The sequence below is a fragment of the Phocoena sinus genome, chromosome 4 (genome assembly GCF_008692025.1).
Source record: "Phocoena sinus isolate mPhoSin1 chromosome 4, mPhoSin1.pri, whole genome shotgun sequence".
NCBI classification, from domain to species: domain Eukaryota; kingdom Metazoa; phylum Chordata; class Mammalia; order Artiodactyla; family Phocoenidae; genus Phocoena; species Phocoena sinus.
Window position 1 is genome coordinate 22,156,567 of NC_045766.1, and position 25,479 is coordinate 22,182,045.

At 45.2% G+C, this 25,479-nt stretch overlaps 1 protein-coding gene across 7 annotated transcripts in view; it reads left to right on the top strand.

Annotated features, from left to right (window-relative positions):
- ZBTB38 (zinc finger and BTB domain containing 38) overlaps nucleotides 1-25,479 on the top strand; it is a 76,219-nt gene that overhangs the window by 27,028 nt on the left and 23,712 nt on the right. For 3 of the 7 annotated variants that reach the window (XM_032630032.1, XM_032630030.1, XM_032630034.1), the window contains one exon: nucleotides 7,178-7,282. The gene's annotated coding sequence lies outside the window, so the exon portion shown is untranslated. Of the gene's footprint in view, nucleotides 1-5,475; nucleotides 5,757-5,806; nucleotides 6,405-7,177; nucleotides 7,283-13,257; nucleotides 13,496-19,187; nucleotides 23,536-25,479 lie in introns of those variants that run through there. The other 4 variants (XM_032630029.1, XM_032630033.1, XR_004349629.1 and 1 more) reach the window with 4 other exon arrangements.

Genomic DNA, 25,479 nt, shown 5'->3' on the forward strand with positions numbered 1-25,479 from the left:
CAGCTGATCTCCCTGTGCTATGCGGCTGCTTCCCACTAGCTATCTATTTTACGTTTGGTAGTGTATATATGTCCACGCCACTCTCACTTTGTCCCAGCTTACCCTTCCCCCTGCCCGTATCCTCAAGTCCATTCTCTAGTAGGTCTGTGTCTTTATTACCGTCTTACCCCTAGGTTCTTCATGCCCTGTATTTTTTTTTCTTAGATTCCATATATTTGTGTTAGCATACGGTATTTGTTTTTCTCTTTCTGACTTACTTCACTCTGTATGACAGACTCTAGGTCCATCCACCTCACTACAAATAACTCAGTTTCGTTTCTTTTTATGGCTGAGTCACATATATACAATGGAATATTACTCAGCCGGTACTTCTTGCTTGGCTCTTACGGGAACGTGAAGCACAGACTTCAGTTGCTGTGTGAAACTTAGACTCACTTTATTCTGTCATTGAGGAAACTGTGGCCCGGAGAAGTTCTGATTTCTCCAGGTCACTCAGAGAGTTAAGTGGCCACGGCTAACTCCCAGTCCAGTGCACTTTCTGCTAAACCAAGGTGCTTTTAGGTCACGTGGGAAGCCCAGTTCTAAGCCAGAGGTTGGCAGACTTTTTCCGTAAAGGGCCAGATAGTAAATATTTTAGGCTCTGTGGATCAAGGCAAAACTGAGGATGATATGTAGGTATTTATATAACAACAAAGAAAATAAATTTCTATGAACTCTTTATAGATGAAATTAAAAACATACTAATATGAAGTATAATAATAATTATATATATTTTATATATATACACACATAGTGCCATAGATACAGAAATGATTGGCTGTGCCTGTGTCCCAGTAAAATTTCACTTATGGACAATGAAATTTGAATTTCATTTAATTTTCATGTCATGAAATATTATTTTACTATTGATTTATTTTTTCAGTCATTTAAAGATGTCAAAACCATCCTCAGCTTGAAGGTTGTACAAAAACAGGTGGCAAGCGAAATTGGCCTGTAGGACGTAGTTTGTGGACCCATTTTCTAAGACAAAAGCTGCAAACTGGGGGCCCATTGGTCAGTCCAACCCATATATGTACTTTGTTTGACTTCTAACAAGAATCTTAATTGAATCCATTGCCAACTTTCTGTTTTCTATTTTTTGAATTGTATTTTTTACTTCTAATTATAAAAGTAATATATATCTACTTTGAATTAATTTGGAATGTTAACATTTTGGCGTGCATTCCTTCAGTCTTTTATCTATGCCTGGCGATTTTTTTAATAGTTGAGATAATATAGACAATTTTGTATCTTCTTTTTATTTACTTAATATCATATCATAAGCATTTTATATCATTTTAAAGTCTTTCATTAACATAATCTTTTAAAACCTTATCGTGAAAATCTTAAACAGGCGTACAATATGAAAAAGCTAGTCTAATGAACCCCTGTACAGTCCTCGCCCAGCTTCAACAGTTCTCAATGGCTGGCCAATCTTGTTTCATGTAAATCCTCTCCTGTATTATTTTAAAGCAAATCCCAGATCATATCGCTTTATTGCTAAATATTTTAGTATGATTCTCTAAAAGACAAGGATACTAAGAGAAGATGATTTTTTTTTTTTTGAGGAAATAAATGCTAAAGTATTTAGGTGTGGAAGAGAATGTTTGCAACTTACAAATGATTCAAGAATAAAAATAGCTAAAAAGATATGATTGGAGTGTATATAGTTTTTTGGTACTATTCTTGCAACTCTTCTATAACTTTGAAATAGTTCTAAATAAAAAGTTTTAAAAATATGGAATCCTAAAAAAAATGTTGATTAGTAAGAAAGAAAAATAACCACATGATATCGCTTTACAAATGAACTTATTTACAAAACAGAAACAGACTCACAGAGAACTTACAGTTACCAGGTAGGAAGGGTTGGGGTAGGGAGAGTTACGGAGTTTGGGATTGACATGTACACACTTGCTATATAAAAAAAAAAAAAAAAAAAAGGAAGAAAAAGAAAAAGAACCACAGCATCATTATCACACCAACAAATAACAATAATTGTTTAATAACTTCAAATATCATAGTCAGCATTCAGATTTGTCCAGTTAGGTCATTTAAAAGAAAAAAAAACTTGTTCAAAGCACAATTCCAAATGAGGTCCATACAGTCCAATTAATGTTCCCTTACATTTCACTTAATCTATAGGTTTCCTTCCCTCTCTTTCTTTCATCCTTGCTATTGTCATAAAAATTTTGTTGAAGAAACAATTTGACTCATAGAGTTTCTCCAAATCGGAAATTTCAGATTACATTCCTTGGTGCTGTTTTTTTTTGTTTTTAAATTTAATTTTATTTGTTTATTTTTTATACAGCAGGTTCTTCTTAGTTATCTATTTTATACATATTAGTGTATATATGTCAATCCCAATCTCCCATTTCATCCCACCACCCCGTCCCCCAACTGCTTTACATGTTCCTCTGTCTCAGAGACTTTCTGTAAAGTGGTCATTACAGCTAGAGACCTGATCAAGACACAGAATATATTTTATATAAAAATCCTGATTTGGGCTTCATTGGAAAATTCTGCAGATCTGGCATTACCACCTGGCAACAATTGGTCTGGGGCTGGGTAGTGACAACCCCATTCCCCATTTAGGTGGGACATGAATGATCCTGTAGGCCCCAGTTCCTACTACTTCCTGCCTGGCTCCCAGGGGCGGGAAGCTGCCACCTGCATTCTACACACTGCCTCTGCAAGGCCCTTGGTAGACTTCTCAACACGACATCACAGGAGGCTTTTCAGGAATGTAGTGGAGATTAGAGAAGATGATTTGGACAGGGACTTTCTTAAAATGCTTAAAGGGAAAGAGAGAAGCAGCCATATAAGAGGGAGCCAAGCGACAGAACTTGGTGAGTACCCAGGATGAGGGGAAGAGAGAAGTAAAACAATAAATTAAATTAATAGTGTGTGAAGAATGGGAGGCAGAACGAGTTACAGATTCCTAACCCATGGTGGGAAACAAAGGAAGCAAGTGGGTTTCAAAGGGACACACTTTAGATTTTTTCCTATGTAATGATAACATTGAAACCTTAAAAAAGAGCAAGAAGGGGGGCAGTAAATAAATTGGCCAAGAGTCTTAAATCAGAAAGCTGAAACAGGCAGTTGTAACATAACAGAAATCATATGGGGGGATTAAATGAAATGAGGTACAAATCAAGGACAGCTTCCTAGAAAAGGCCGCTAGAAAAGGATCAGGGGCCATGCTGTGGAGATGTTGAAGAATTAGTAGAAATTTAAGAGAGGAGAGAATCTTAAAAGTCTTAGGATATTTTTTTCTTATTTGCAAATGCATTGAAATGACAAATATTATAAGGATATAAAAATATATCACATTTAGTTGTTTTGAAAGGAATAAATTTTTACAGAAAAGAATAAAATTATGACAGGTTGGGACGTTCTTGGAAATTTCCAGATAATTCCCCATACTAAGAAGAATGATTAAGAGAGAGAATCTGTGACCGGTTATGAGGAAGGGTGGAAAATTTTGAAGGACAGTCTGATTATGGAAGTTTTAGGCTGTGGTGTTTAAAACTGTTGCCGTGATATTTTAGTTATTAATAACAATTTAGGGGAAATCTGCTGGCTTTTGGAGAAACATTTGGCCCTAGTGAGAAAGAAATGCCACTGTTTATGAATTCCAAAGTGGATGTAAGGAGCCATTCACTTGCTAAGCCTCTTAGGAGAGCCAGAGCTGATTTCACCCTAGCAAGCTGTTGACAGCATCTGATCAAGGTACCACCTGAAACATGTTAGCAGCACAGAAAGTGAAGTCAGACCTATATTTAAAATCCCTTTATGTCACTCCCCATGTGACCCTGGCAGCCTACCCATGGAAAATTTCCATGGTATAAAAGTTGCTTTACATATGGGAACTACGATTCTTACTGCTTGGATGGTAGGAACTTAGAACTCTGAATACTTGACCTCGAGCACCGACAGCCGTATGCAGATGCTTCACGCGTGTTATCCCATTTAACTGTCAAAAAGCCCTACGAGGTAAGCGTAATATGAAAATCAGCCCCATTTTACAGATGAGCAAGCCAAGGCTCAGGGAGGTTAAATAACTTGCCTAAAGTCACACAGTGAGTAGCTTTGTAATTGACGAAGCTGGGCTTTAAACCCAGGCAGGCAGAATCCGAAGGCCAAATTGCCTCACTCTACCACCTCCCACCTTCCAATCGCTGGGCAGCACAGAGAACAGCACCTCATACTGGCACTTCCCAACTAGAAGTTCCTAATCCCCATGCCTTAGTTTCCCAAAAGCCTCAGTGGAAACAACATAAACTTGCAGTCAGACCACAGATTTCCTTAGTTTGGAATCCATGATTAACAACGTGTTCGCTCAGGTTTTGTAGCCGATTGCAATTACGTATACAAAACATTGCAGGATTGTTGGTTTTTTTTAAGTACGAAGATGAATCCTCAGTTAATAAATGCAGTTTAGTGGAATAGCTCTTTCTGAACGTGGCCCACGGAGAAAGAATAGAGGGCACTGGCTTTGAGGAGGTTGCGACCTGCTCGTGTACGTGTGTGTGCGGGTTGCCCAGTCTATCAACCTTCAAAGCCCTGTCTTTATTTTTAAATTACATGATGCTTTAATGTGACTTTAAGTCAGTATATTTCTCTGTGATTATTAAAATGTTTTAACCGCTTTGTTTGCAATATTGGAATCTCCTTTATTCATCAGAATGATCACAATCTTAAAACGTGATCAGGAACTAGGATGCAGAATTGTGTACGCTGTATTCCAAGCTAAAAACAGGATGTAAGGCGTGCAAAGAACCTACTTCTTATCCTTTATAAATTGTAACCTGGGAATGAATCTTTTCAAAAGAAAAATTTAAAATAAGACTCATACTACCAAAAGGCAGGGAACATGGATGGTTTTGTAGAAAACAAGCAAACAAAAGCTGTACATTAGAGCACTAGGCTGTTAGCTCCTCCGCAGGGCGAGTTTGTGGCAGGCCTCAGTAAATACTTTCTCAATGAGCAGTCCCTGAATCTTGGACGAGAGATCCGAGCAGGCAGTCAGCGCGCTTTATTTCAGGAAGAGGCCCGGGTCTTTTGCGTGAACTAGCTTTTGTAGCACGTTAGGAAAATCAATCTAGGCCTCTCCTGTCAGCCGTGGGAAAGCGCAGATGACACTCGATTCCTGAGAATTTAAATTAAAACTGCAGTTGACTTCTCTGAAGCCTGCCTCTTAAATGTGCAAGGGTTGGATGTTCTCTGGGATCTGGGTGCAGAACCCAGGGACCCCCTCTGCGGACCCAGGCCTGGTTCTGATAGTGACTAGGCTCTGTGGCCGTAAAGCCCCTAACTCGGCTGCCCTCGCGGCAGGTTCTGAATTGTGTTCTCCCCCATGAGAGGGAGGCGGAGGCCGCTGCTCCCTTCCTGGCGTCTGGGGCCGTCGTGGGTTCCCCCCATCCCGCCCCCAGTTGCACCCAGGTTGGGCCTGAGGCCTCGCGGGGTCGTAGTGCGTCCCGAGGCCGGGTCCTGGGCGCGTTGACGCTCCGACATCCGGCCCGCGGCTAAGGCCGGGGAGCCCTCTTCCCGGCCAGGCTGCGTCCCCAACCCAACGCCGGGGGCGGGCCGGGCCGGCCGAGCCGAGCCGCCGGCGTCCATTTTCTGGGCGGTGCTGCGAGACGCCGCGGCCTGACTCGCGGGTCCGGAAGCGCCATGGACCCCCGGGGAACGCGCTCGCGGGGCAGCGGCCGAGCCCTGTAAGTGCCACCGCAGGGGCCGTATGCGGGACGGGTGGGCGAGACGCGGCCGGCCCGACCCCTCTTCTCCCAGGAGGGAGCCTCGAAACCCGGCAGGGGAACGCTGGCGCAGGGCTGGGAGCTCCGCGGACGTCGGAGAGCCGAGCTGCTACGGCGACCCGGCGCCCGCAGGTGCCGGGACGCCCGGGCCCGCGCCCTGGGGGAGGGGGTCTAGCCGCAGGGTCGGGCACGTTACGCCACAGCGAGTGGCCCATCTGCGCGGCTCTGCTGGAAGGCGGGGGGCCGGGGACAAATGCGCACCCAAGGGCTGGGGACGTGACGGGCGCCAGTACAGCAGGCTTGGGAACTGCGCTAACAGCCTCATCTCCCCTCTCCGGGACTGCGACTCGGACCCCGGTCCTGACCCATCGGGAACCTGAGCATTTCCTTGGTCGAACACCAGAGCCCCTGGAATTGAAGGGGACGTGCAAAGGCAGGGCCCTGCCCCCAGGGGCTTGCAATCTCAGCCTTCTACTTCGGCAGTAGTTAGGTCTCCTCTATTGGTACAACACGACCGCCCGCAGTTAGCCACTTCTTTGCAGGGTATATTATAAATCACCTGAGATTTTAGTCTCTCCGCGGTGCCACTTTATAACTCCTCTGCTATAGGTAAGTGACTAATTCCATTCTGGACTTTGGCCCAAATTGAATATCTCTTCTAAGGATCCATTATGGATGATACGTATTACGGTGCTTTATACATATTGTAAAGGTTAAAGAGTTTTCTCCTAATTATCAAGGTCAACTGCTCGGTCAGGTTCCCATGGTTAAAAAGCATAGGATTAAGTCCGCGGTTTCAGAGAAACTTCTGGTGAGGTACTATCTCTGAGTGTAGTGTTTTTCCAACAAGAGTAGAGACCCATTAGAAGATTGTGAAATCAGTTTAGTGGGTTACTACCGGATTTTTTTGAAGATATAGAATATATAATGCAATATAAAAAATAATAGAGTAGACTAGAAAATATCAGAGTGCATTGCACATAATAAGAGTAAGCATTGTTTTTTAGGCTTTGGGGTTTCATTTTATATAATATGATTTTTAAAAACGGTGGGTCACTGTCAAAGTTTCTAAACCCTGACTAACAGGTTAATAACCCAGGGTTTGGAATCAGTTGAACCTGCATTTAAGTCCCAGGTCTAACATAAACTAGCTCTGTGACCTTGAATAGATTCCGTGACCTTTCAGAGCCTCTTTATGTAGCTGTAAAAATGGGGGAATGTCTCCTGTGAGGACGATATGAAGTCGCATGTGTCGATCACTTTGCCCAGTGCTTTACTTACAGTAGGTGTTCAGTACACAGGCTAATTGCAGTCACTTTTGTTGCTGATCTATTCAGTCCTGGCACCCAGTTATGGGACACTGCTTTTTTTCTTCTTTTTAGATCTCGATGCGGTGGAGATGGAAGACTCAGAACCAAGGATTTCCAAGTGATTTCTTCCAAAGCACGAGAAACTAACTCTGTTAAGCCTGCTCTGTTCTAACTGAGGTAACTGAATTTACATCTCTCCGTACTCTACGTGAAATAGGAAATGTTTTTTCTGAGGGACTGAACCACTCCCAAGGAGCTGATGATTTGTTGGCCAGCGATCCACCAGGTTTGGGGATTACAAAGTGACAATGACATTTAGGCGAGCTGTTGTTAAGGAGACATGAAGGGGGGAGCTAAGGGCTTCTCATTCCAGTTCTGTCAGTGACTGTCGTGGGAGCTTCTTTCGGTCTCTTCTTCAGGCCGGAAGGACCCACAGACGTCACGGAGGCCCAGAGAGGTTAAATGACTTTTCAGAGACCCAGTGGGCTGGGTGGGGAAAGGCCTGGGGCTCGCATCTCGATTGCTCATACAGTCAGCTTCTGGGCCTGCTGCAGGGTGACCACCGTGCTAGGCGCTGAGGATACAAGCGTGAAGAGCCCGTCCCCAGGACACACACTGTTTGCACAGATGAGTATTGACAGCCCAGAACACTAAACTTCACCTTTGAGGCATAGACAGGGCCCCAGATAGTGATAATAACAGCTACCATTTATCAAGCACTTTTGTGTGTGAGCGCAAGGCAGTGTGTTAAGGGCTTTAAGTGCTGTGTTTTTACTCACTCCTCACAATAACCCTGTGAAGTAAGGCAGAAGAGATGTGAAGGATTGAAATGTGAAAATGCAGGCAGGTCATAGAGGGCTTTGCATCTCAGACCACACTCAGGATGCACATTCGGTGTGTAAAGCACGATGCTAGCACCATGAAGTTCAAGGGAAAGTGCTTGCCCTCTAGGAGCTTATAACCTGAACTCCAGAGAGGTGGAGTCAGGTGGGCAATGCCTGACATTAGCTTCTCTCCCCTTCACCTGCTTCCCCGGCAGTCAGTTGGAGCGGATCCGGAAGAGACCAGAGTAGTTGATACATCATAGTTCTGGCCCTTCAATGCAAGTTTTCATTTTATTCAAATTTAACATACCTTGCCATCCACTTGTGAATACATACGCTTTCAATTTATAAACAATAGTAAGGGCTTCTCTGAATTCATTTGTTTATTTGTTCATGCAACAAATGTTTATTGAGCTCCTACAAGGCACTTACTTGGGTATTCAAGACCAAACATATGACTGTGTTTTTACAGTCATGATAACGGTCATGCGCATTCTCTTAGCAAGGAATTATCGTTCACCTATTAGAATTTTTCTGTTAACGTGCTAGAATATTGGCTGCAAGGATGTTGGAGATTAACCCATAAATAGGATTCCAACTGGATAAGTAGGAAAATCTTTTTTAAAATCTTCAGAAAGGAATTTCTTTTCATTTTTTGATTCTGCTGTTACTGTCACCTTTACATAGAGGCCTTTTCTTTGTCCACTTAACCTGTCGGCAGAGGAAAAAGCAGTTTGGCGAGGGGGCTTTCTTTGACTTGAAATGCTCTCCTCTTTTAGCTTGTAGGCCGCACAAGACACTGAATGTTCAGAAGTAAAGCAATTTAAGAGCTACTTTAATTTACAAGGTACAAAGTTAGAGGTAGCTCCAGTGATTGCATTAAATAACAGAAATCAGGTTGTAAGCCTTGAATGCTACTTGTAATAAACTTAAGCTCCAAGTGGAAAACGTTTGAAACTCCAGAAGGAGATGTTGAGTATGAATGTGCTTTGCAAACTTCTAGGAGTTCCATAAACGTTACAGCGAATGTTTATCGAGTACCTACTATGAGATCGGAAGGAAAGGCGGGGCAGAAACCAGAGACAGGGAGACCAGTTAAGACAAGGACCACAGTCCACCAAGGAAAAGGCAGGGTTGGGGGGAACTCAGGGAAGACCGGAAATGGGTGATAGCAGTGAAACAGGAAAGGAACAGACACGAAGGGACAAATTGACACAATCTGACATCTGATTTCCAATGTACTCAATTGAAATCTGAGTAGAGAAGAAATAGCTAAAGTTGACACTGAGATTTCCAAAGCAGCGGCACCCATGAAGATACTTGGAAGGAGGTGAGGGGCTGCATTTTAGAGGGGCAGAGTTTGAAGTGTTGAGGTATGATGTCCCCCAGACGATCAGCGACTTTGTACCCCGGAGGAAGGCCAGGGCTAGTTTGGGAGACACTGGGTTGTGAGAAAAGTCGAGAGGTGAGAGAAGAGATTTTTCCGGTGGGAGACCGTAGGGAAGCAAAGCTTGAGGGTGGAGCCTTATGAGAAAAGAAGGACCCAGGGAGGACCTAGAGAAAAGTCCGGCAAGAGAGTGAGGAAGAAGGGCTTCCCTGGTGGCTCAGTGGTTGAGAGTCCGCCTGCCGATGCAGGGGACACGGGTTCGTGCCCCGGTCCGGGAAGATCCCACATGCCGCGGAGCGGCTGGGCCCGTGAGCCGTGGCCGCTGAGCCTGCGCGTCCGGAGCCTGTGCTCCGCAACGGGAGAGGCCACAGCAGTGAGAGGCCCGCATACTGCAAAAAAAAAAAAAAAAAGAGAGAGTGAGGAAGAACGAGAGAACAGGGCTCCAGAAGCCAGAGCAGGGTGTTTCCCAGAGGAGGGAGCCTGGAGTGTTAGACGCAGGAGGAGGAGGGTTGAGGCCCAGGAGGGCCATTGGTTTGACAAGCGCTAGATCACACATTTGTTGGTGTTCTCCTTTCCTTTGTTGGTGTTTTCCTTGCAGAATGAATATCAAGTGGTTTCATTTGCAAAAAATTCGTAGCTTGCGCAAATGAAGAGTCACTGTTAAATTTGATCCTTGCAAGCCCCAAAACACATTTCTGATTACTAAAATTCAGGCTGTTAAATGTGGTTTTAATGGTAGTCATCCACTTTATTCTGTTGTCAACAGATTGACCAAAGACGATCCGTTGACAGAAAGCTTTTTAAAAACTACATTTCTGTTGACGCAAAGGTTTCTAATTAATTTTGTAATTAAATTTGTATTTTGCCTTTTACCATATGGCTGTTGTATGACATGAGAGAGAGAGAGAGTGAGTGTGTGTGTGTGTGTGTGTGTGTGTGTGTGTGTGTGTTTTCATGGGCATATGAGCTTAGTACAATGGAATGAGAAGGCCGGGGTCAGATAAATCTAGTTTCACAACCTAGCTGGGCCATTTTCCAGGGTTGTGACTTCAGAAAAGTTACTCTCTAAGCCTAACTTTTTCCATCCATAACTCAAATAGAATTATTTTGAAGATTGAGTAATATATAATTTGCTCAGGATCTATACTATAGTAGGCAATTAATAAATGCTGATTCCCTTCCCCTTAAAACTTTTTTTAGGTATATATATATATTTGCATAATATTCATCTATACCCAAAGCCTTATCTTTATGATATATTTTAGTGTGTTAGTTTTGTCATGGAAAGAGCATACCTCCCACGATAGCTAACCTATCCTGTGAGAGTTCAAGTGACCAGTAGTTTAGTACGGATAAGAATCCACTTGGGGAATTTATTAAAATGTAGGTTCCCAGGTCCCTAGCACAGAGATTCGAATTCAGTAAATTTCAGGTGGGACCCCTGAGAATCTTCATTTTAAACAAGCACTGCTATGATGAAGGTTAACAAATGCCAGTTTCTAGGAAGCAGAGGAAGGGTGTAAACCTGAGACTTGATAGGCTGATTTCAATTCCATGAAGATACCCCTGTGCTCGAAATTCTTACATTTGTGTTATTCATGTTTACGGATTATATTTGCAATGAGATAAAAACACATGGATCCCAGATGTGAAGGAACGGTGGTCTTATCGCACCTCACTATTGCCATCCACGGTATATCCACGGCAGTACTGGGTGACATACAGCCCCCAAATCATCTTCTTTTCCCTGCAGAGTAAGTGGTGACACCCTGTCACTATGCCCAGAGTTTGCAAAACCAGCGTAACTTTAAATATTGTTACCAATAATGTATTTAATGGCAGTAACGGCGCACAATCACGCCATTAAAATATTTTGATGCATTTGTCTATCTGACTCTGTGTCTTCTGGTTGATAAACATCTGTGTCATTATATATCCTTTGTTCTCCGCATCTTGGAATCATATTTTTAGTTCACATTGTTCCCAACCTCATTTTATAGATGAGAGAATAATTTATCCTTTTCTCCCCTCCTAGTCCCAGCTCTCTTCTTTGCTTATTCACAGGAAAGGATTGAGACATATAAACATGCTTGGTGTTAAGCTATGTATGGAGAATATAAAACATATTTGACTTGTGTATATTGCACTTTACGTTCCTTGTACGTAATTTGCAAATCAGATGACTCAGTGGGGCTATGTTTATTAAAAAACAATACTGAGTCATTTTATAACTGTTGTTGGCATTCCATTGATGGTTTGCTTCTTTTGGAACAGGATGCCAATGTCCTGGAGCCTTGCGTAGAATCAGGGTTTCTCCGTCTATACCCATAGCCCTTGAGGAGAGAAGACAGAACTGAATTTCATGAAGTCCATTCTATACCTTATGTGCATTATCTCAGCCACCTTATTAGCATCTCCACATAACCCGGTGTGGTAGAAATTGAGGCAAAGAGGTTCAGTAATGCGCAGATGTTGTAGAGATGAGATTTTCGCGCCCTGGGCTCTTATCTGGCTCCAAAGTCCAGCCTCCTCTCTCCATACCCCGCGTAGTTTCCCCAGCCGCATAGTGAGACTATGAATTAGGAAATAGATCATCGTTCCTGATTGTGGCTTAGAGACCCTTGTCCCTGGTATTACAGTAACCTCAGAATTTTTGACAAGAAGCAAATGGACAAAGGTAATGTGCAAACTTGAGTTAGTTCAACAAATATAAACTATGTGCCAGGTACCAGATCAGGACTCCACCCTCATGGGCCCTCCCTATCTTTGTCACCTATTCTTATCTACCATCCAAGTGCTGCTGCAGGCTTTTCTTTTAGAGTGGAAACACCAATGGATTTCTGCACTGATGAGATCAAGATTTGTGTCTTGCTATAGCTGTCCCGGTCCCTGTGTGGGGCTGAGTGTTCCCAGAGTAGCTCTGTCACTTCGAAAGTTTAAAACAGTTCCTTAGGGGATTGCCCGGAGGTGCACAGTAAGTGTTTGTTGATTACCCTCTGAGACCCTGAGGAAGTCTACAGGGGGCCAGGGAAGGAGCCCAGAGCCCTGCAGAGGGGGTCTGGGGAGAGGTCAAAAGACCACCGTGTATGAGACAGGACTGGAGGCTTGGCAGTTCTTCCCGTGACCCACTGTGCAACCTTGGGAAAGAAAGTCACGTAACTTCGCTGGCTTGATTTCCTCAGCTGTAACTGGAGAAGGTTTGGCTCAATGATGGCAAAGGCCCCTAAACAGAGGTGCCGAAGCGAGCATATGGCAACTTCACGTCTGAGGCATGCCAGGGGTCCCGGATTGCAGAGCTTCCTCCGACTGTCCGCGAAGGGATACTGGTACTGGCCAGACCTCAGGTTCTGCCTTTGCCCCATACGCTTTTGAGGAAAGTGCATGAATTTAAGAGTGAGAGAGATTGTCTGCTTTGGAGGAAATAAGGACTTTTACTGGCTGGCAGTCAATCAAAAGGTGACAGAATGGGAGGTAGGGAATCGCGGTTTGAAATTTTATGGCTAGGAAGAACCTTAGAAACTAGCCCAACCTCTTTGCATTCCAGATAAGGGAACAGAAGTACAGGGAAGTCATAGGATTTGCTCAGGGTCACACCGCTAGTGGCAAACTGGGAACAGAAGCCAGTGTCCCTTGCCCGTCCAGTACGCTGTCTGCAGAAACAGGTAGGTCCTGTCCTAAGGCAGATTATCAGGAGAGCAGGAGGTGGCAGTCAGTAAGCAAAGCCTAAGGAGGCACTGGCACTCCACAACTATTCTGTTGGGGAGAGCAGCCTATCATGCCTGCTGGGCTTCTCACAGACATTGCTAAGAGGACACTACAGTGCACACTTTCTGTCCCATCGAAGCCCTGGGCTTCTTGTCCACTAAGATAATGAAGAACATTTCTTTTTAATCTGGGAGAGGCAGAAGGCTGCCTCCTGTTTTTTTAAAGCACTTTCCCTCTCTTATTTAAATGAAAATTGCTAAGGTCTACAATAATGTAGTTTCAAGAGGAATGAAACATTTTCTCAGGGAGTATGAAGAGGAAGACGCAGCTCACACCCCCCACGTTGCTGGCCACGCCTAGGTGCGTGTTCATCGCGGGGCGCCCCGCCGTCACGAGAAATCCAGTGGCTGTACAAATGCTACAGGGACATGCTGGGGTTATTTCGGTAACCCCTGAAGGCCGGCTTTGTGCCAGGTGAGATAGATAGGAGCTGCCACTTCCTGCTTTGTGAGTTGGATGTTGTTTCTAGGTCCCGTTTTGTTTGTGTTATTTTTCCTGTTCGTGTGTTAGAACAACTTCTGACTATTTGCAGAGTTGATTACCACTAGATAATAAGACCAGCGATGCAGTAAAAACAAAGCTGAATTTATTATCTTACCAGACAAGAGGGACTGGCGTTCAGAATCAGTCTCCCCAAACATATAAGCGTTTTTCATGCAAGCATGGAGATTTCTGATTAGTTCTGATGGAATGCTGATTCGCCTCTAGACCAAAGTGAGGATTTTCTGTTTTCAAAACCTACTCGGCATTCTGGTCTGTCCCTGCGTAGGCCTATTTATTCTGGTCTTGTGGTCCTTGACCCGAACTCGGAGAGCAGGGGTGCCGGGGTCTCGGGTGGCCCTTGGTGCTCGTGGGGGTAGGCAGTAGCCAGTCGTAGCAGCTGCGTCCCGGGTGCCTGCTGGAGATTCCTCCTGTTGTGTGTTCTGCCCTTTCCTTTGCACTAATGCACGTTCCACCTTTGCTTTAAAACGGGAAGGGGTGGGAGGACCACTTTGAGGAAGCAGAAGGCGCTGGGATACATGGAAAAAGGGATGACGTGGCAGTGAAATGAAGCCCCGAATGGGGTTTCTCTCAGATGTTAGAGAACTGGCCTACCCCGGGTGCTGTGTTAAATCAGGTTTAAAAAAAAAAAGAAAAGAAAAAGCCTGACCTTTAAAGTTTTTCCTGTCAAGGTCTAGCAATTCTGGAGTTCCTTTATCCCCTGTACCCTGCAAGTTGACTTTTTGCACAGAAAAAGAGTGAAATGTTCTCTCAGAAATTGCCTGGGAGAACGTGTTTTTCTCTAAATGAATATGCGCTACGAAGTGAGTTCTTACCCTGTTTTGTTGTCTATTTAATATTCTTAATGTTCATCTTTGTTTTTTGACGTTTTTTCAGGAAACCACTCGGGAGCTTTGTACCATGTTCGAATGATCTGTGTTAAGACTTTCTTTTCTGTTTAATGATAGGCGTTTCCAATAAGATGATTTGCGCGTCTCTCTATTTTAGGAAATACTTTTCGAGGCCTTTAATTGTTTCTCTTTTATGAAGCTTAAACGGGAGTCTTACATCCAATCCTAGCAGCTACCTTCCATTAAAAATGACCTATTTTTCCCCCCATGAGGTTTCCTGACTCAGGGAGGAAAATAAAAGTCGGGTGATTAGTCATTGTGGCATTCAGCAAACAAATACTTCGGAGGCCATGATTTATGTTGCTGGTCGGAAAAAGAGGCAATATCTGCCTCTAGACAATGACTCTTGTGAAAGGTAAGTGCCCTGTGTTCCCAGAAGGTCCCCAGAGTGCCCCTGTTTGTTGCGTTCAGGTTTCTAAAACCCGGTGGCCATTTTCTGTGAGTTTGAATCCCTGTGTTAAACTCCTCCCCCTGTGGAGTCTATGAGCATTTGTTTTCTAAAATGAAAGCACAGGCAGAAACTCGAGCTGTTCCACAGAACAGCCTGTTCCTTAGATGTTTTTTTTTGTTTTGTTTTAGATCAGTGTATCTAAAGCATAATTTTTCTAAACAGTCTATTGTGGGTTTTTATCTACAGTGGGTTTGGGTTTGTTTGGGGAATTTTACTTTTTTTAAAATGCAGACAACATATTTGTTGATGTAATTGCTCCCTGTTCCCCTCACCCCCAGATAATTTCACTCTGAAACAGGTGAGCAGGGGAACTATTTGGATATCTACTGCCAGAAACCTTCATTTAGTTTTAATCAAATTTCTTTGGGGGTAAAATTGGCAAAAGCCAACTGGAACTTAGTTCCTTTCGTACTCTTCCCTGCCCCCCCACCCCCCATCCCCACCCAGCAGTTTTCCCCAGTCAGTTTCTTTTGTCTAAACCATCGTGCATCCATTTGTGTGTCTGGCCAGAGTTTTTGTAGCATTTCCGCAGTACAGAAAAGCTTCTTTGCCTCTGATTGTACGTCAGACTGGCCGGTGGGCTTGCCTGACGGCCCTGCCGGTCACCTGCATCTCCTGAATCCTAGTTTGCGGTGACTTTCACAATCCCGTGCTGCCTCAGAGATCTGTGCTGTCATGGCTGGCCTCTTTCCAGGGATTGCGGTATTGCCAGCAGTGGCTTCAAACTGGAAAAGTGGGAGGTGGAAGAGAAGTGATGGAAAACATGGGAGGAGGGATTGTGGAAAACAGAAGAGAAGGAAATGTGTGTGCAAGGAAAGTATGTACATGGACTCAACTAAATATCTGGGAGCCCAGGTCTATAAAAGTGATCTCTGTGCCTTGGCATTTTGTGTCTGGATCCAGGTGGGGAACCACTGTGAATGTGGGGCTGTCTGTTGATGGTGGGGAAGAGGCATGGCAGAACTGGGCAAGAACACCAGAGGCTCAGGACCTCCCTGGCGGTCCAGTGGTTAAGACTCCTTGCTTCCACTGCAGGGGGCGCGGGTGGGATCCCTGGTCTGGGAACTGAAATCCTGCATGCCGCATGGCGTGGCCAAGAAGGAAATGAAATAAAAGAATAAAGTATAGCTTTAAAAAAAAAAAAAAGCATCAGCAGCTCTTCTCCAGGAGGTCCCCCCAGCATGACAGATGCTTAGACCGCTCCCTAGACCAAGTGGGTCGGCTCTGCACCAGCCCCCTCGATGTCTCTAGAGCGGGGTTTGCTTCCTTGGCTTGACCGCCATTGTTCCATTGAATACCTCTCTGAGATTCCCCGAGGACACTTGTGATCTTGCTAGATATGCTTTATTGTGTTGACCCCATTATTTGACCTCCAGGCTCCATTTCTGTGATCTAGTTTCTAGACTTGTTGTTGTCTCTGTGACGCTGTGATGGAGCATGATATCAATTCAGAATACCCTGACCCACTAAGCCGCTATGCATTCTCAGCAGTTATTGCTTCCCTTATTACATCACCTGCGTACGATGACTATGGAACCGAACGCTCTATGAAAATGGAGAGCTGGGTGCCTCTGAGAGTGAGAGTCTGATTCTGTGGAGGGCTGATTAGGAGTTATCATCTCCTTCTCGAAGCCTGAGCAGACTGTATCATTAAAATGATTTTAGGGACTTCCCTGGCGGTCCAGTGGTTCGGACTCGGTGCTTTTACTGCCAGGGCCCAGGTTCAATCCCTGGTCAGGAACTAAGATCCTGCAAGCCGTGCGGCACAGCCAAAAAAATAAATAAATAAATTTTTTTAAGAAATTTGACTTTGAAGCAAAGTGGAGAGTTTGATACCTGCCCCTCTGTCCCCCCAGGACTCAGTAGGAAATTTCCCACATGGGAATGAACAAGCTGGAGGGATCCTGAAGAAATATTATGTGACCCAAATATATTCCGTGTTAAGGCTTCTCACCACCCCTTCTTCATGAAGATGGAGTACTTTGGTAGTTTTGAAAGCTTGAATACTGATATCCCACCATTTAAATTTTAGGAGGGCTATGAAGGTGTGGAGGTTGATATATTACAGGCTTAAGTGATCTATCCTTATGTTATAGTTTAGGGTCTAAAATTCAGATACATCCAGGGACAGGAGGGTAATATAAATGTTCGACGTGGGCTGGGTATAGGAAGATAAGAATGGTTAGATCATGCAAACTGGAGGGCATTAAAACATTTAAAAATACTCTGGGGTTGAATGAAACGGGTCTGCAGGCCGAGTTCAGCTTCTGGACTGCTGCTCTGCACGGCAGTTATAGAGCTACACCATCTGACTCCATCACCAGGCTGGGTTTCCTCAATGGCAGCTTGCCCAGTCTTCCTGCAGAGCATTGGGCGTGGAGCTCTCCGAGACCCAGCTCAAGAAAAATTCATGGCTGTTGAACCTTCTCCACGTCACAGCAAATAAAGGAGCTACTCTGGATATGAAGTGTGTTCCATGTCATACAGGCAAAGTGATTTGTAGCAGCAGAACACAGCTTGTATGTCGGAGGACATCTGGAGAGGCCATCAGACAGAGCAGCCTTGACTAAGCTGCCCAGCGTTCAGTGTGCCCATTTCAGGATGGAACAGGAAGGACCCACCAGTGGAAGCCCCGCCTTACCCGGCCATGTCACTCCCAGGGCAGCTGAATGGAGCCAGGCCTGCAGAGGCTAACCTGGATGGCACTGGGCCATGGGGTGACAGCAGAGGACAGCGGGCATATCTTGATATACCTGGTCTCTGATATTGACCTCTTGGCCCAAGGATGCTTTCTGAAATATCAGGCAGTTAGCAACTTCCTAACTCGTCCTAGGCTGGGACAATGTGAGAATTGTCCTCTCTCTCTGTTGACACTCTGTTGACCTTCCGCACATCCTGGAATTTATAACGTCTTCCCTTTTTCTAAACATCTTTTAATCCACTCTCGTTTTCGTCAGCTCTTTTGGTGCTAAGTGAGTCATAATGTCTGCAAAGCACTTAGCACAGGGCCTGGCGTGTAGAAAGTGCTCAGTAAACATTAGCTTTTATTGTCACTGGCATCATCACCGCCATTATAACTCTTGTCATTTCCCCAGTGGATACGGAAACTTGGTTTCCTTAAACCTTAGACTTGGTTGTGTACCTCTGCCACCAGCACCCTGACGTAAAGGAAGATGGACCACACATACATAACCCACTGTGTCAGAAAATGCACTTCCCATGATCCCCAGCTCACTGCTGTGCACTGATGTTTGGGGAGCACTGCCCTAGACACCGCGGTGAAGTACAGACACAGGCTTGCATAGAGATTGGTCCCTGTGGACTTGCTAACTAGGCGGTACTTTGGGACAGTCTCAGGGGTGGACGCTGGGGAGGGATGTGCCTTTGACATTATACGGTAGGGATGTATGATGGGGTGGTTTTGACCACACTAAGAATCTGATTCTGAAGGCTTCAGTCCCCTGGCTGTGACCTTAACCTCAACAAAGTACCTGATTCCTCCCCCCACCCTATTGACCTTCTGGCCATGCAAATCCTGTTGCCAAGAAGGGAAATTCCTATATTAGAGGACAGACAACCCTGGTGCATCAGGGAGCCGACACAGATAGTTAAAATGTAGAACTTTAAAGATAGAACATATATCGGTGTAAAAATGAGGGGCAAGCCAGTCTCAGTGAAGATTTTGGGACCCTGGTAGGTGATGAGAAGGGAGGTATAGCTGAACGTTTTTTTGTTCGTTTGTTTTTTGCGGTACGCGGGCCTCTCACTGTTGTGGCCTCTCCCATTGCGGAGCACAGGCTCCGGACGCGCAGGCTCAGCGGCCATGGCTCACGGGCCCAGCCGCTCCGCGGCATGTGGGATCTTCCCGGAGGGGACACAAACCTGTGTCCCCTGCATCGGCAGGCGGACTCTCAACCACTGCGCCACCAGGGAAGCCCACTGAACGTATTTTAATGCTGGTGACCGAGAGTATTGCCTGCTTCTAAGAAACATTTTGAAAAGTAGAAATAACCGATCCCATGCTGCCATGCTGGCTTATTGTTTGGACAGGAAGCTACTAAGGTGGTGAGGAGAAAATGGCCACAGTACCTTAGAGATGAAATCCTAGCTTCATATCAAATTCGTTTAGTTTAGGAAGTGAATTAACTAAAAGCCTTTTCAGCCCCTCAAAGCTCTCGCCTGTATTTTGAGGGTAATGTGGTCTAGTATTTTGTTAATTTATGATTGTGGTGATTTTTTTTTCCTTTCCGTACTGTACTTTCAGATGGCCTGAAGCACTGGACACTTAGCGGCCTGGGGTCCTTAGGGCTACATGAGACTCGGAAGTGGAACTGTGTACTTAGCAGTTCCTGAAATGGCTCTCTCTTTTTTTCTTCCACCTCTTCCTGCCACTGTTGGGGAGCTTAGCTTGGAGATCTGGCCCCCAGTCCCCTCTCCCATCCACCCAGATGAGTTATTGCTGTGGCGTCTGGTAGCCTCCCAGAAGATATGTCTGAATCCCCAAAGCTACATCTAAATCCCCAAAGCTACGTCTAAATCCGCAAAGCTGTGAATGTGACCTTTTTTGGAAAAAAAGGTCTTTGCAGATGGAAATTTTGTAAGGCTCTTGAGATTCGTTCATCCTGGGTTATCAGGTGGGCCCTGAATCCAATGACAAGTGTCCTTAGAAGAGACACACAGAAGAGGGACGTATAAAGAGGAGAGGGCCATGTGAAGATGAAGGTAGAGATTGGAGTTATGCAGCCACAAGCCAAGGAACCCTGGAACCATCATAAGCTGGAAGAGTCGAGGAAGGACTCTCCTCCCTGGAGCCTTCAGAGAGAGCTCAGCCCTGCCAACACCTTGATTTTGGACCTCTGGACTCCAGAACTGTGAGAGAATACATTTCTCTTGTGTTAAGTCCCCAGGTTTGTGGTAGTTTGTTACGGCAGTGTTTGGAAATGGATACAGTGTCGAGCCTAGCCTTGATTCAGAAGTGCCTGGGAACTTGTGAAAAACCAGTTCCTCGGGTCTTACCCTGTGGCTGTTCTGATGCAACCAGGCTGGGGTGGCACCAAGAAACTGAATTTTTAGTAAGAGCCTCCAGGTGATCTGATAGATCCATTTACCCTCTCAGTATTGGTAGTCCTCAAGTTCCTCCTGTTGCCCTATTTCCCTTTTACCTGCTTTCCTTGGGCATTATCCATGCTTGCGTGTGCAGCCACCTCCTGTGTGTCAGTGCACCGCACAGCCGAATCTTCAGCCCAGCTTCCTTTCATCATCAAAGTCTGTCATGGAGGCCCGTTGTTGGAGAGTGCCAGCTGCGTCTTCCACAGGCTCCTCAGAGGGAACACAGACCTCATCCTCTTTCCAGACCAGCTCTTCGGTCTGGTTCCTTACCTGTTAATGGCACGTGTAGGCAACAGAACTGGTGTGTCAACCTTCATTCTTCCCTCTTTCCTTCTCGCCCAAGGTCCAACTAGTTGATGCTTCCATCCAAATAGCTTTCACTTCTTTCTCTCCTTGTCATCCCCACCTGTCTCCTTACCTTCTTTCTAGATCCCCTCCAGGCATCCTTCTCATCAAACTGTTCCCAGAATGACGTGTCTGCAAATGTGTCAAATGATTCTTGCTTCAAATCTCGTAAATGACTCACCATCGTGCAGGCTGCACGTTGGAATCACCTGGAGAGTTGTTTGGTTTTTTTTTTTTTCTTTTTAATCCCAATACCTAGCATCCACCCAAGACCAAACAAACCAGAATCTCGAGTTGGAGCCCGACTGTTGGTATGTTTTCAGGTTCCCATAGGTGATTCCAATGTGCAGGTAAGGGTTGAGAACTACTGGGCTAGAGGATCAGGTCCAAAGTCGATGCTTTCTTCACGACTGGGTCCCTGCCAGTCTCTCGCCCTCCATCTCCCACCCAGCCCTGCCCACACACCCCATGCCACAGACATCCCACCTCCTTGCCCTTCCCCAGATGCGTCATTCCATTTCCTGTTTCTTTGCCGTTGCTTGACCTTCCCCTAGAATAGAATGCCTTTTTCCCTCTTGGATTCCAAAAAAATGCTCCATATCTCTCAAGACTCAGTTCCACCTCACCCTCCCTGACTCGCCTTCCGCAAACCCAGCCTAAGGCTGCCTGCTCCAAAACCCTGGGCATGCTCACTAGAGCACTGCCATCATCATGGAGGAGCTGTTTGTCTGCATGTCTTGTCTCCTCCATTGGACTGTGGGCTCCAGGAGGCTGCTGAAAAGGGAAAGAAAGAAAGGATTAAACAAGGCCGAGGGGACAAAATCATTTTTCTGTTTCTCTGAATCATTGTATCCACGCTGCCTTCTGGTTCATCAGGCACTTTTTAGAAAACAAAACTACTTGGTTTTAATGAATGTAATGAAGTTGTAGCAGTAGTGGTGGTAGTAGTAGTACGTAATACCATTAAGTGAACACTTGCTAGCTGAGGTCTCTATAGTCATTGCCTCGTTTAACTCTCATGGTAATCATCTCAGGTATCATTCCCACTTTACAGAATGAATTAACAAGATGCTGTGTGGTCAGGTAATGCAGAATGGCAGAGAATATGAAGGGGAATGTGTAGATGACCACTTGGTCAGCAGTATGTCTGGTATATCGACTGATCAGGAAAAACTGGTTTTATTGGTAAAAATAGCTAATGTGTAGTTTTTTGAGTGGCAAGTACACATTCGATGCTGAATTTGGCATAAAAAATACACAACCACTAAAGGTATCAATCATAAATGAGATGGTGGTTTATATTTACTAACATTTGGAATCGCATAATATAGTCTTCCTTTTAAGTGTGCTAGAAGGAAGTTGTGACCCAGAGTCACAAGATCAGGGTTGAAAACCCAGCCTTGCCAGTTACAAGCCATGTAGTGTTGGGATTTTGGCTTAATTTTTCTGAGCTTTAGCATTTTCATCTTTGAAATGGAAATATTATTTCACAGCCCACAGGGGTGTTATGAGAAAGGAGAGGAGATGGTGTGTATGAAAGTGATTTGTAAATGATATAGGGCTAAACAGGACTAAGGGGAGGAGTTCTTTTCTCTGTGCTGCGTTTGGGTCCAGAAAGTTGGCGTTTGGGAACAGTCAGGACAGGGAAGGCGGTGTTTTTCTGGGTGAGCGGATATGGGCACTGGAACAGCTGCGGGCTGGCTGAATTCCCCGGTGCAGCAGGGTCTGAGGATGCTGGGATGGGTAAAAACAAGTGGCCCAGGCTAGTTAGGGAGAATGTGGAAGGAGAAGGATGGTTGGAAATGAGAGTCTTGCTGTGCTTATTGATACGATGGAGCTGAGAGAATGTAATGGTCAGGGTTTTGCGTTGGGTCACCTGTAACAAAGGACCAACGCAGAGACCACAGATCAGCTCCAGGGGCTTGATGTCTTGTTCTTTTACTTGTAGGTTATTCCCAGCAATTTCACCCCCAGCAGCTCTGAGGTTTTCTGGGTCTCAGAGCAAAAGCTCACCTACCCTGAGGTCCTAGCATCTCCATTCCAAACATATTAATGTATTAAGACGCCGGAGTTTCTCTTCACAGGGTCAGGGTGACTCCGTGACTGTGTGGCTTCAACCTCCTTCCTCTTTAAAGATGAAGCCGAGGCTTTATCTCTTTTATTCTAATGGACTGAAGAATATTTTCTAAGTCGTCATCAGTATAACAGTTCTGAACTTGAATCCCATTCTGCCACTCTCCAGAGGAGAGCATAGCAAACAGCTTTTTTATCACAGACGTCACCACCCTAAACTTATCTGAAAGTTCCTGGAGCGGGAGTCAGCATATCATTTTTCAGGAATCAGTAGGTATATTTTAAGATGGAATTGTTCTAAAATATTCCAACAGATTAGAGATAATGGACCAAGTGAACACCATTAAATTTGACCAGAATGAGTGAGTTTTTGAGTATCAGTTAAAAAAATTCAGTCTTGGAAGTTGGCAAGCCAAAGAGGAAGAACACGAGGACAGAAAGAAGAACCCCATGCCAAAAAAAAAAAAAATTCTGTATATTATAAATAAAACCAGTTATCGCGCAAGTACCATTTGCTGTTCACTTGCACTGACTGGGTGTTCCTATACTCGTCGAATCCCCCCAGCACCCCAGGAGGTGTGTATGATTTGCTCCATTTTATATGTGAAGAGACTGAGGCTTAGGGAGGTCAGGTATTTTGTAAAGTCCTGCTGTCAGTGAGCGGGTCCCAGCAGCTGCCAGTTGAGGAGTATGGTACATTTTAAGGCGTGCGGAGCCAGAAGTGTAGAAACCTGTTTTGGTCACACCATGAGACCTTAGGCAAGTCATTCTACTTCTCCGTCCCTCCGCTTTCTCATATCTAAAATGGGAGCGTTGGACTAAACAATCTAAAGTTCCTCATCTTATAAAATTCTCTTTGCTAGGGCATAGTTGAAGGAATGGGAGATGCTTAGCCCAGGAAAGGGACACGCAAACCTTCCAAGGGCTGTCGCGTGGCAGGGTTGACAGTTGAGGGCTCTCCTTGGGCTGCTCCCCTAAGGAGGACTGCTCCTTAAGGAGGACTGCTCCCCTATGGAGGAAATTCCCACTGGGTGGAGTGGTCCTTACCCCTGGTCTGCAGAATCTCTAGAATCCATCTGTGGCAAATTAAGAAGGAGTTAGAAGGCACACTCCACTAAGAAGCTTGCTCCCTTTGCTTTTTGTTATCCAGAACACCCAAGGTCTGTTTATTTTGAAGGGAGGCTCCCTCATCTGACATTTTGAGAAAGGTGTGGGGGACTAGATTCCCAGTTACTCAAGACCCAAGAGCATCTCTTTGTGTGGACTCAGCACCATCTTGTGGACATGGTTCTGTGAACTGGGGATGGGCTCTGATCATCAAATGTGAAGGAACCTCAGGACACGATCCTGAAAGAGTTGCTGCCTGGGAAAGGCTCTGTCTAGGGGTCATGTTCTGAAGAGGGGCTGCCTGCTTTCAAAGGTAGGATCTACCTTGGGGAGTTTACTTTCATGACTCTAACCCTATTAGTATGCCCATGACACCTGGGAGAGCAGAGTGGCCAGGCTCAGTGACACAGTAAGCCGGACCTTCCCAGAGTTGTGGTACAGTACAGCCAGGGTCCTGTTTCCGGGGCAGGGGATAGAGGGCATCAGTACAGAGGCCTCCTCAAGAGCGAGCCCCGAGCCGCTTCCCCTCTGGCCTCCTTCCCCCTGTATCCTGCATCCGGCCTCGCGTCTCCAGGTCTAGGACTCTGCCCTGCCCCCTCTTCTTCTTGCTGGTACTGATGGCCACTCAGAGCATAAGTTACCTTACGGTGCTTAAAGGCCCCCTTCCCCAAGAGGTGAGGATGGAACAGATTGAAGGTGTGAAGGGAACAGAGCACTCGAGCTGAAAAATGCTTTGCCTTCCCCAGCCCTGTCTCCTAATGCTGGTGAGGCTAGCCACATCCATGTTCTTGCTATTTCTCTGTGGGAAGAAACTGAGTAATAATCTCATCCAGGGCTAAGATGACGGTCGAGGGCAGCCTTGCTCAGTGCCTTTACCAGACTGGAAAGAGCAACCTGTGGCCCTAGAGAGGCCGCTCGAGGGTAGAAGCGCTCTCTGGATGTTCAGAACCCCAGCCTCTTCTTCTCTGCCTATCCCTCACGGTGGGGTTGGTAGGGGGTTGGGGGAATATGTGTAGAGGCATGCATGGCTCCCCCAAATAATAAGAGTCACCGATTTTGCATTTGTTAATACACAGTTTTTGGCTCTATTGATATTATATTACATTGTGATGCATGTACCTGTTCTTTATTTTTTTTTTTAACATCTTTATTGGGGTATAATTGCTTTACAACGGTGTGTTAGTTTCTGCTTTATAACAAAGTGAATCAGTTATAGTACCTGTTCTTTAAAAGTGAGTTATTCTTTCAATTACATTTCTGTACCCATATTAACATATTCTCCCAAGACCTTAGTATAGGAATGCTTAATGAATTACCCACAGTCCCTTATTTTGCTAAATATTTATTTTTGCACTTACCTTCCATAATTATGTTCTTCTAACTTCCCTCCCTCCTTTTGGGCTCAGCCAGGCCTGAGCCCCGTAGCTCCTAACCATCCAGCCTGCCCAGAGCTAAGTTGCCCGGGCTTCCTGGAAGCCCTGGAAGCCGGGGACTCTCCAGGCCACTCATCTCTCCACTTCAGCCCCAGGGAAATCCCCACTTACAAAATGATCCCTGCTTCCAACACCCTTTCAACCAACAAGCGTTAAATTGGTTGCTATTATCATAGTGAGGTGGGCCAGAGAAAAGGGTTGTAGGAATTGTTTTGTTTTCTGGAATTTTCATGGGAAATTATCAGGGCGAAAAAGAGCAATAGCGTGAGATACTACGTTTTATCTGGACTGTCTCTTCTAATCCTATTAAGAATTAAGTTGCACTATTATATCCATTTTATAGATTAAAAAAAAACAAGTCTTGAGATGCTAATTAACTTGTTAAAATTCATACAGCTACTAAGTGGCAGAACTGGAGTTTGAACCCAGGAGTATGTAAGCAGGGGCCCTGGTCTACCCTCTGAGGATAAAGATGTCTCTATATCTTTA